General features: G+C 37.4%; 1 protein-coding gene across 5 annotated transcripts in view; it reads left to right on the top strand.

Annotated features, from left to right (window-relative positions):
* The window catches only part of OXR1 (oxidation resistance 1), a 508823-nt gene that overhangs the window by 135316 nt on the left and 361418 nt on the right, over positions 1–12089 (top strand). The window contains exon 2 of one of the 5 annotated variants that reach the window (XM_087447549.1): positions 4775–4939. The exons of the other annotated variants lie outside the window; for them this stretch is intronic. The gene's annotated coding sequence lies outside the window, so the exon portion shown is untranslated. The remainder of the gene's footprint in view (positions 1–4774; positions 4940–12089) is intronic. 5 annotated transcript variants of the gene reach the window in all.

The following is a 12089-nucleotide window of genomic DNA, read 5'->3' as shown; positions in this document are numbered from 1 at the left end:
TTTAAACATATGCCAACTGAATCAATTAATGAATGAATTAATAAAGAATATAAAAGCACCAAGAAACACAGCAAGAAGCAATGATTAAATTGCTATAAATTTATACTACCTACTATAATTTTAGAAATCTCAAACTTTTAAAGCCTCTGTTTTATTCAACATGTACTGACATTTGCAAAACATTTATAGCAAATCTTACTGTAATCTCAAAGATACATTAGATAAACTTGCATTATTCATACTGCAGAAATAAGCAAATAGAAACTTAGTGAATAGAGATATTAAGTGATAGGTCCAAGCTCAGATAGTTTATCTGACTCAAGAGCATTGAAAATATTTCAGCTGCTACTACTAAAAGTTCTGTTCTACATATCCTGTAAAAAAGCGGAGGAGAGGGGATTCCAGTATTTTTTATGTCATCTGTGTGTATATAATCTCTTTTATAACCACCACCTTTACTTAAAATTATATTTTGCAACCAAGGTCATTATTCTCCAAACAAATGCTCTAATATGTCTACAACAACAATGGATACCGTAGATATGATATTTAAATTCAGGTTAGTGAGATTTGAATGAGATTGAGAAAAAATAGATATTTAAAATGGTACATCTTTTTAGAAATACTTATATATATTTTTTCCTTGTTTATTTGATCAACCAATCTACCTATATACCTACCTATCAATCAATAATAATATTAAAAGAAACTAAATGAGCTAGGATATATTTTAGGGAAACAAAGATAAATAAGATACTCTCATTTCTCTAGAGGAACTTTGTTCTGGTGGGAGAAGATAGGTAGGAACATCAAATATATATGTGTGTGGACATGTGTGTGTATGTGTTTACACATATATTTTTAGTACATGCCCTTGATCACCATCTGCTCCTATTCCCGCATGAGCTCTTCTATCCTCTGAAAGCCCAGTGCCACTTGATTGCTAACCAAATGATCTTGCCTCCTACTTCCCTCTCAAAGGAATTGGAAACTGTGAACTCTTTAGTCATACATACTGCAATTTCTCATTTCTGTGCTTAAAAATGTTCCTCTCTCTTCATCCAACCTCACCTCCTTTTGTCAAGCCTCAGAGAAGGTTTCGTTTCTTTTTTCTGTGCTAACTTCATCCTTCCATCTATTCTTTACCTGATCTCTTCTTCTCAAGACTTTTCTTCATTGCTTCTCTCTCCATTATTTATATATCGTGTTAGCTTTTCTCTCCATGCTGGCTCTTTCTCCACACCTTGTACCCCACATCCAGATTATTTTCCATAGTTAATCTGTGTGCTAGATCCAGCTGCACCAGTGTGGTTCCTCAGAGATGATTGTGAATATCTTTTCCCAACTCTGCTTTTAATAATGCCACATTGGTAGGTTGAAATTGCCCCCCTACAGTGGAATTATTTACATGAGGGAAATTGGCAGATGCTACAAATCGGATTTGTCATCCACCTCCTAGTGCTGGTTTTTAAGAAGCATTTATAGGCAAACCTGTTGTAGTCCCCTGAGCCTTCCTTTAAAACCAAGTTCTTGAAAAGAGTAGTCTGCTCTAAATCTGTCAGCTCCCTCACTTCACACCAAATCCTGAAGTTAGACATCTGCTCCTGCCTCTACTGGAAGTGCTATAGCACAGGGAAAAAATGCTCCTTATTACCTGACCTCAGCCACATTTCATGCTGTTGATGTCTTGCTTTCTGCAAACCTTCTTCTCTCACTCTGGCATAGTATCTCCTGGTTCTCCTCCCACTTCTCTGACCATTTCTTCTCTGCCTCTCTTACTGGGTCCTCTTTCTTTGTCCCTTATTGTTGATGTCCCCATGATTCTGGCCACAGTTCTCTTCTCCACACTCTATGTTGGCTAACTCATCAATGCCCATAGCCTCAAACCATTCCATTAATTATTGCCTAATATAAAGCTCCAGGCCAAACTTTTTGCCTGAGTTTCACATTGGCATGTCCAGTTGCCTTCTTAATATCTCTACCTAGTTATGTCATAGGCACCTGAGACTCAACAAGTCAAAACCTCAGTTCATTTTTCCCCCTTAAGTGTTACTCCACCTTCTATATTTCCTATCCAGATAAATGGTCTCACCGTCCACCAAGTCAGCAAAGTGAAAAACCTGGGAGTCATCGTAGACTCCTTGCTTTTCTTCATTCTGCAAATCCAGTCAGTCATGGCATATCTTTCTGTCTTTCCTCCTCCATCACTACCACCGCATCTTAGCCACCTTCTTTTAGGTCCTTATTTCTTACTTAGATTGTTACCATTTTCTCCTATTTTGTCTTCCTGCTTCTGTTAGACTCCTCAGCCAGCTCTCTCCAGTGCTGCTAGAATGACATTTAAGAGTTTTAAATCTAATCAAGTTCCTCCCTTACTTAAAATCTTTCAGTGGCTCTTCACAGCCTCTAGGATAATTTCTTTATCGTATAATACTCTTTCAATTACAAATAAGAGAAGATTCCACCCTAATTGCTTAAGCAAAATTGAACTAATGGCAACTGAAGATTCCAGGGAATGGATCTGGATTGAATGATGTCAACAGAAATTGGTTTGTCTTCATATTTCAGTTCTGCCTTCCGTTGTCTTGGCTCCAGGCTCAGGTTCAATGTGATAGCAAGATGGTGGCTGCCATTGCAGCTATACAACTTCTCAGCTTTAAGGTACAGCAGGAAAGAAAATAAGAATCTCCAAACTTCCCCATTAAGAGATTCATAGTATCTCATTGTTCTTGGGCCATGTGCCTATCCATGAACCAATCACCATTGCTAGTTTATTGTAACGTGTTGATTGGCCTGCATCCAAATCGCATGAGACTTAAGGGGTTGTGTATCCCCAGATGGAAATTTAAACTGTTGCTTGAGAAGGAGGAATGAATGCTAAGGAAGCTACTACTCATAATGACAACATCTAATATTTATTGAGTTCTGTATATGTTTCAGGCACTGCTTTAGTGTTTTGCATGTATTAACTTATTTAATCTTTATAACAACCTCACAAGGAAGTGAGGAAACTAATGCCCAGAGAGGTTAGGTAGTTTGCCTAAGTTAGACATAGCAAAAAACCAATGTCAGTTGCAAAACTCAAATCTCTAAGTATAGGCTTTCCTTTGCTTTCTTACCCAATAAATTCCTGAAAATGTTTTTAAGTCAGATGGCTGGTAGTTCAAAAATTAACTTAGATTTTATAAAATGAGTGTGTTCCATTTTCAAAGAGATATAAAAGTCTTTGGAGATTTCCCATATTCCTTGTCTTGCACAGCACCAGGCAACTTTAAGAGTGCATGGAAATGTCACCAGTGGCTGGGGTTTCCTGGTTATCAGGAGGTTGGTAACTCAAGGTTGGGGTGAGGATGAGAAGTTCAGACCACAACTGCCTATAGCAGACACCCACTTCCCACAAACTATTGCTCCTCTCCTAATCCCTCCACAGGGGTCAGGGTGCAAAGTCAACTACCTCCCGATTTTTTTAAACCTCTGCTGGGATGGAGAGGGGATGCCATAGGATTCTGGCCTTTCTTCCAGTGGAAGATGTGAACAGGAGGAATTTAGTCATCTAATACATGAAAGGTGAAATTCTGTATATAATGTGTAAAGTTTCAAAAATCAAATTTCTGTCTGATAAGAATAAACTGTATGGCTGCAGAGCCTTCCATGATCTGCTAGTGCTTGATCCCTTTCCAGTCTTACCTCTTACCATGAACCCTCACCTCCAGTCCTGTGCTCTAAGATCCAGTATGTCATTCTCTTACTTTCCATGCTCTTTATGCTCTTCCATACCTCTATTGTTTGCTGCATCTTTCAAAAATTGTGTCAAGTGTCATCTTCTCAATGAACGCTTTCCTGAAATCACCCTCCTTGTGAGCAGACAGCTATGCCTCTCTTTGTGCCCAAATTATGCTTATAAGAATATTTGCCATAGTTCCTGTAACTCATTATTATATTCCTCTATTTATGTTTGTCTACTTCTACAGGGCTGCAAAATCCCTGAGAGTAGGGAGCACATTTTAGTAATTCTTATATCCCTAGCATACTTCCTGGTACATAGTAGGTGCTCAATAAATATATATAAGTGAATGAATAATATAAGAAATATGAAGAAACTATAATAAGATCTTTTAATTAGAAGCTATTAATTCGGATTAGAACTAGGAGGAATGAGTTGGGAAATGTTTCTCACTCAAAGATTAGAGATCAGTAAACATATATTTCTATGATACAGAGAGCCCTCACTATCTGAACTCTTGCTATCAAAATATTTGCTATAATGTTGTACAGAAATTTTCACCACAAATTTACTATCCAAATAGAAAGTCTACCATAGCAAGTTTATGTAAGTGCAGCAATGGAAATGTTTAAGTTGTAGGTGAGTCGGTGTCGGAGGAAGTAGAGTATTGTTCAGCATCGTAGTTCCATCATAGTTCAGCAGTTCTCTTTACAGCATCATGTTTATGTCTTCTAAGGAAATGGAAGAGCTTGTGAAGAAAGTCGGTGAGCACAAGATGTCTAGGAAATCCTATGCATTAAAAGGAACATTGCCGGTATAAAGTATATTGAGAGAGGTGAACACATAAAAGACATAAGCTTGGTCCTGCATATGTCTCCATCATAATGCATAAGCTTTTTTCTACTTGTGAGAAAATTTAAAACAACATTACATTACGATTATTGGTTTTGGAAAGCTTCACTGTGTTACTCAAGGATAGAACGGTATGTTTGAAAAGCTAGAAAAGTATCTAACAGTGGATAGATAATCATAATCTTTGAAACCATGTAGATGCTACTGGAGGCGCTACATACCTTTGAAGATCTGAAGAAGATGAAAGAGTTTGATCATTCGGTACAGAAGTCAAGTTTCAACTTCAAGGCTAGAATGGTGCAAAAGATTTAAAAACTATGCAAGACAGCATCATTTGAAGATCACAGAGGAAGCGGCTTCTTGGTAATGAGGTTGTGGCGGTTTTCCCAGTGAATTACAGAAAATTATTGACACAGATAGCTAACAAATTTTTATGAATACCAATTTTCTTGATGAAATTTGGCATTTTAAAAATGAATGTCATCTTATCAGAGGATAAGAAAAAAGAGTCAGGGCATTAAACATCCAAAGATAGGCTAACCCAACATTTAAGTGCAAGTTTGAAGGTGATGTTTTAAACTAAAACCCACGTACTTGTATAACTCTGAGACCCTACAGTCCTTAAAGAAATGTTGAAGAGTAAATTGCCTATTTTATGGTTCTTAAATTATAAAATTTTGATTGACAAAGGAGGCATTCAGTCATTATTCAAGGATTCATAATTTCTGGCAGTTCATCTCTTAGGGGTGTGAAGTCTTAGAAGAACATAAAGAGTTGGGGTTGAGACTTGAGTTAATTTTTATTTAATAAAATAAAGACTTGATGAAGAAGTTGTTGAGTAGGCGCTGCTGTGAAGATAGTTTGGATGCTACGCTAAGAAAATGGTTTTTTTTTTCATCTCAGCATGGATATCTCAACTATTTTTCCATCCCTAATTCATTTTGCTAGCGGCGACATCATCCCTCCATGGAGAGGACTGTGTGCCTTCACAGGCTGTGGCTTCAATGAACCTTCAGTGATTCTCTCTGATGTTTAGAGGCACTTTCAGTTTAGCTCCAAAAGGTGGAAGTTCCTTAGTTTTCAGTTTTAATTAAACGTATCTGTCCCTGCAAAATGAAAGTCAAAGGCTATTAGAGAAATGTCAGTTCTTCTTCAGGCTCACTGAAAGGACTTGTTTAAGAGAAGTGATTTTGATGATGTTGAGTATTTTCAAATAATGCCCCAAAGAGGAAAACATTTGCCTAAGCAGAGAATGACATGCAAATATTTTTTTTTGTAATCTGTGTCTGTGGAAAATGCCTCACTCACTCCAGGATGCTTATCCCCTAAGAAATAGATATTGCCGACATGTAGGGGCTGATTAGTGGTTATCAACGGGGAAGCTCTTACCCTTTGAGATTTCTTCTCTTGGAAGTAGGCTGTTTTTTCTCATATCTATTGTTTGAGTATTTCTTATACAGATGCCTTCACTGTCAAACAGAAGAAAAATCAATAATTTGGGTGACTATAATAATATGGAAATTCAACTAAAATCAATTTAATAGATACTTATTGATTGTTTATTCTAGATAATAAACTATGCTAGGTAATAGAGAGATGAAGGAAAAAAAATTAAGTTATAATTATTGCTCTTGAGGAACTAGCAGGACCCAAATAAGTGAAGAAATAACTTTTGGATAGCTTTTGCTTTTGTAGTTTTTTAAAATATCTACAAATGATTATATTTTAAATAAATATTACTATATCTTCTCTCTGGTTATCTGCCCATTTGTTATAACACAAGGGTGCTCCCACATCCCCATGGCCAGAAACTACAAATTCCATGTTTCTTAAGTAAATAACTATTTATTAAGTAGCTAATAGTATCATAATATATTATTAATACACACACTTACTGGGGCTGGCCCGGTGGTGCAAGCAGTTAAGTGCGTGCGCTCCGCTGCAGCGGCCCGGGGTTCACAGGTTCGGACCCCGGGCGTGCACCGATGTACCACTTGGCAAGCCATGCTGTGGCGGCGTCCCGTATAAAGTGGAGGAAGATGGGCACGGATGTTAGCCCAGGGCCAGTCTTCCTCAGCAAAAAAAGAAGAGGATTGGCAGATGTTAGCTCAGGGCTAATCTCCTCACACACACACACAAAATACACATGCTCACCTTTAACAGACAGGTAAACCATAACACTAGTGAAATATAATAAATATTGCAAAAGAAATATATATATATATATCATGAGAAGGGTACAAATATGAAGGGGACATAATTCTACCAAGTTTTAAATTATAGGGGTATTGATATTTGAGCGGGACTTTGCAGGACAGATAGATTTACCAGACTAAGAGGGGGGAGACATTGCTAGAAGTGAGAATGTAATGATCGATCTGTTCATTCTGAAATGTACAGGCATGAAAGTGTTTAGTTTATTCAAGGAGGAACCAGGCACATGTATTGCCAGGCCTTAGGGAGCAGGAAGGGTGGGGGTAGCTTGAGATGAGGATCAACAAGGTGACCCAGGCTGAACTGTGAAGGACCTTGCAATGCCTGAAAACTCTTCAGGAAAGAAACAGCCACAGCTCTATAATTACATTCCTAAACTGCAATGTGTTCATGGGCTGGTTTTTCCAACTTCTCCCAAGTTAATTCTAAATGTTCAAGTGCTTATGTTCTGAGACTACAGAAAGATTCATTAAGTATGCCTAAGATATTTTTTCACTTGAAACATTTATTTAGGAAAAAAACCAATCTGCTGCTTTGCTTCTTTCTGTTTTTAATTAAACTGAGTTTTGGCAGTCCTTTCTACTGAGTGAGCCACATGGAATTGAACCTTTAGTGACTCATCAAAATTTATTGTAAATTCTAAAAACACTAGGCAGTTTAGATATATCATACTTTTTAAAAGCCTCATTTATTTAGTGCTACTCTTGAGCACAATAATGTATACCTGAAAAACTTGAGTTTTGAACTGAGAATTCAATTTAATTCAATTCAATTTAATATTTTTTGAAAAGTTCCAGTGTACAGAGTGCTATGCTAGACCTTCAGTGGAGGGTGGAAACAAATTCACTGAACAGTAGTAATCCAATGTGAGTGTAGACAAGCCAGAAAATACAAATAGACCACATGAAGGAGGATCCCAAGCATATTTAGGGGAAATGACTATTCAAGGTTTTCTAAGCAAGTTATTTGCGTATATAAGTGCTTTGCCCTTAATAAAATTAATTTGTAATATGGATTGAGGATCAGAGACAAGTTTGAAGGCCAATGCAACAATTTCCAGCCAGTGATTTGCAAACTATAGCAGAGAACGCTAGTGCTCAGGGAAGTGGAAGTGCTCCTTTCCAAACAATGACATGCTGCCCATCAAACACTAAAGATTTAAACTATCCAAAGAACTTTTTAAACTCTTTTTCAATTAGGATGTTGGTCCATTCTTAATATTTTAAAATATACTTTAATTAATTTATTTTCAGACGCTTTAAAAATCTGAAAGAAAGCTGGTCAAGACAAAAGACAAGGGCTAGCCCGGTGCCATAGTGGTTAAGTTCACGCGCTCTGCTTCGGTAGCCTGGGGTTCATGGGTTCAGATCCCACGCACAGACCTACACACCACTCATCAAGCCATGCTATGGCAGCATCCCACATACAAAATAGAGAAAAGATTGGCAGAGATGTTAGCTCAACAACAATCTTTCTCAAGGCAAAAAAAGAACAAAAAAAGAAAAAGATAATAAGGGCTTGAACATGGGTGGTGGTAGTAGCAATAGAAAGGAGACAGTGACTTAAAGAGATGTTACTGAGAAGTAAGGAAAAAAAAGATTTGGCAACTGTTTAATAAATAACTAGGAAAAATGATTTTGGAAATCAGGAAAAAAGATTAGATCCATAGATAGAAATTTGTGAATTATCTACTGAAAAAGTCATATTAGACATACTTTTGAAGATTTTCAGCATAAAGGAAATGGGAGAATGATGATGGATCAATGAAGAACAGAGAAAGGAGATCCTGGATATTTCAGTATCCTAGAAGTTAAAGCAGGAGACTTCAGGACAAGTGGATAGAGAGAGTAGAGTCTGAAAGAGGCTATTGGAATCAGTAGTTAAATGTTGCCAAGTTGACTGGTGATGAGAATACTGGAGTAGAAATCAGAAAGCAAAAGTGGGTAGTGAAAAAGGGAAGGCAACAGATGTAATGTTTTGTGAGTTTGTCAGTGAAGGGAAGAAGTAAGAAGGGGAAAAGTTTGAAGTCATTGCTGAGGCAAGGAAAGGTTATATAATATCAGAAACACAGAGGAGAAGAACCAGGAAGGGGCAGAGATGAAAGACGTAGGCAACCAAAGCTTGTGATTGCATTGCAATTCAAGAGAAAATGAGATCAAAGCACAAAAGCACAGATGGAAAGATATCTTTGTAGTTCCTATAAGAATAAAATGAATTTTTCTCAGAAAATTATAACAATATCTGGTACAGTCAATTATTCTGAAGAAAACAGTCCCAAACTGTTTTAAGGTGATCTTTGTTTAGTGTGATAATTTATTTAAGAATTACTCTAAGGTCCATAACCCTGTATTTCTCTGGGTATGGTAACTACTTCCCGTAATTTGAACATAGGGGATATTCCTGAAGTGGGTACTTATGATAATCACAAATACAGCCAAGTCTCCGTGATAAATGCTTTTAGACCAATTACTGACATGCTCAAGTGAATACTAATACCTCCCATGAAATGGCTTTAACGCAAGTAGAACGACAGCTGCACTGCAGTGAAAGGACACATCAAGCTTTGCATTAGCTTGTCTCCAAGGTTACCATCTGTGCTGATCTGAAGTATTTTTTGTTTTTTTTTGTGAGGAAGATCAGCCCTGCGCTAACATCCATACCAATCCTCCTCTTTTTGCTGAGGAAGACCAGCCCTGAGCTAAAATCTATTGCCAATTCTCCTCCTTTTTTTCCCCTTTTTCTCCCAAGGCCTCAGTAGATAGTTGTATGTCAAAGTTGCACATCCTTCTAGTTGCTGTATGTGGGACGCTGCCTCAGCATGGCCAGACAAGTGGTGCGTCAGTGTGCGACTGGGATTCGAACCCAGGGCCGCTAGTAGCGGAGCGCGCGCACTTAAGCACTAAGCCATGGGGCCGGCCCCCTGATCTGAAGTTTTAATGTGTGGGATTTCTCAGCCATCTGCAAAGACTGTATTTTCAGGGGAGATATCAATAGGGTATAAAAACAACTTGGAAGGTACTTGTCCTATTTAGTCTACATCCGTGCTGACCTTAATCACTCAGTTTTTCTAGAGAAAAACTGTATCCTGTTAGAAATTTTGTGTGATGATTGCCGAAGTTGCTAAAATATCTGGGTTGTTTGACCCCACTTTGCATATCCAAACAAAAAGATGTTAGTTTACATATTTTAATACTAACCATATTCTGGATAAAATTGAGAAGCAAAACAGATTGAAAAATGGAATGACTTCTACTTAAAGTTTCCATAATTAATATTCTATGTTAATATACAAGTTTCAAACAAATATAAAAAAATTGTTTAAAAAGTATTGATGTTTGAGAATTCTAGAACCTATAAATATGACTAAATATTATAGAAATAATATTTTCATAGTTTAAAAGAAAAAGAGACACAGCTTTTAGTTTAGCATTTTGTAGAATTTTACATTTCTTGATTTCAGACATTTAGTCTTTTTTTCCAGCAAACATTTATTGAATGTCCCAGGCATCATGCTAGGCTTTGGGTTTACTGGGTTGTACTGAGACTTACTGTCTGTCCCCAAGGCACTTACAATCTACAGGGAAATACAGAACAGCATTAAGGATTAAATCCCTGTTTCTGAAAGTTGTTATGGATTAAGAACAAGTTGTTATGAGAGAACAAAGGGCCTGCACCTAACGAGGATTAGAAAAGTTTGGAAGAAACGCTGTCTATGTTGAGGTGTAAATGAGTTAGAAGTTAGCTAAGCAGAAGGAGAAAGGAAAGGAATGTGTGTAACACACCATGGGACTAGCATGCAAATGGCCTATGAGTTAAAGGGACACAGGTGCGTTCAGGAAAATGCAATTCAGTTTAGCTGAAATATAGTGTGCGGGGGGTTGGGGAAGGGTGGGGCAGGTTCATTGAGAGAGGAAGGTGAAAAGGAAAGCAGGTGTCAGATCACCTTGAGTCTTGTAAACCATCTCAAGGGATTGGGGTCGTACTGTGAGGGCAAAATTGGGCAATTAAAGGATTTGGGACATTTATTATCATCATTGTCTCCTCCTTCTTGTTCTCAGCATTATCATCATCATTGCCATTATCATTTTTTGAACTCTTACTGGTGCCAAGCAATAGTAATCTTTTCACATTATTTTTTTTTAAATTCTCACCATGATCTTATGAGTTAAGTACTGTTAACATTCCTATTTTAAAGAAACAAGTAAGGGAATGTACTTAATTTTCCCAAGATCACAAGGTTACCGAGAAGCATAGCTGAAAAATCACACCCAGGTTTGTCTGACGTCATTCTCCCTGCCTCTGTGTTCTGCAGCTCTTAGGTAGAAAATGACTGCATTCCACAAAGACCACTCAGCCTCTGGTGTGCTGCAGAGAAATGTTTTGATGAAAACTAAACTAGAAAGGGGGACTAGTGATGAGGTTATTTTCATTCTTCTTCCAAGTAATTCTTTATAGGTTTACTATCTTAAGTATGGATTTATAACAACATACATTTATTATATGGCAGGTTACTTAAACTGATATAAATGAAATTTTAACATCTTAAAGACAAACTCATCTCCGTATTCATGGGACTAGGTTATGAAAATGCTTCTTTTGCTTAAATAAAATCACTTTAGGGCCGGCCCCGTGGCTTGGTGGTTGAGTGAGCGCGCTCCACTGCTGGCGACCCGGGTTCGGATCCCGGGCTCGCACCGACGCGCTGCTTCTCCGGCCACGCTGAGGCCGCGTCCCACATACAGCAACTAGAAGGATGTGCAGCTATGACACGCAACTATCTACTGGGGCTTTGGGGGGAAAAAATAAATAAATAAAATCTTTAAAAAAAAAAAAAAATCACTTTACAGAAGTTCTTTTATGTTGTATAACTAAATGGCAAAGTAATTACAACTAAATGAGCATATTAGAATATAGTATTCCTTCAGCTGAATTTGAAACCCAGAATTTTATTCATGAATAAAATGATTAAAAGAATTATTTTGATAAAGTACAATTCCAATAATCCATTATTGTGTTCAAAGGCTACTCATATTTTTAAATAAATATGTCAAATGAGGGGTCTTGTATTAAATTCACATACTATTTTCCTTAAAATTGTGCTGAAAGTGTGACCTAAAGAGAACAGTTGTGCCCCAGGCTTATAACTTACAATCCTGGCTGGGCGTTCAGGGAAAGTCAAATTACTCCATATATTTTGAAAAGTTTCCCCTAACATGAAGATATACTTTCTTTCCCTTGTGATGAAGAGGCAGATGGTGATCTTAGTAATCTTAGAATTTTGGCTGAAAGCTATGAATTC

Source organism: Ceratotherium simum, chromosome 23 (assembly GCF_057802395.1).
Source record: "Ceratotherium simum simum isolate JZ-2026a chromosome 23, ASM5780239v1, whole genome shotgun sequence".
NCBI lineage: Eukaryota > Metazoa > Chordata > Mammalia > Perissodactyla > Rhinocerotidae > Ceratotherium > Ceratotherium simum.
Note: the sequence above shows the minus strand (reverse complement) of the source record. Positions and strands in the feature narration are given on the sequence as shown.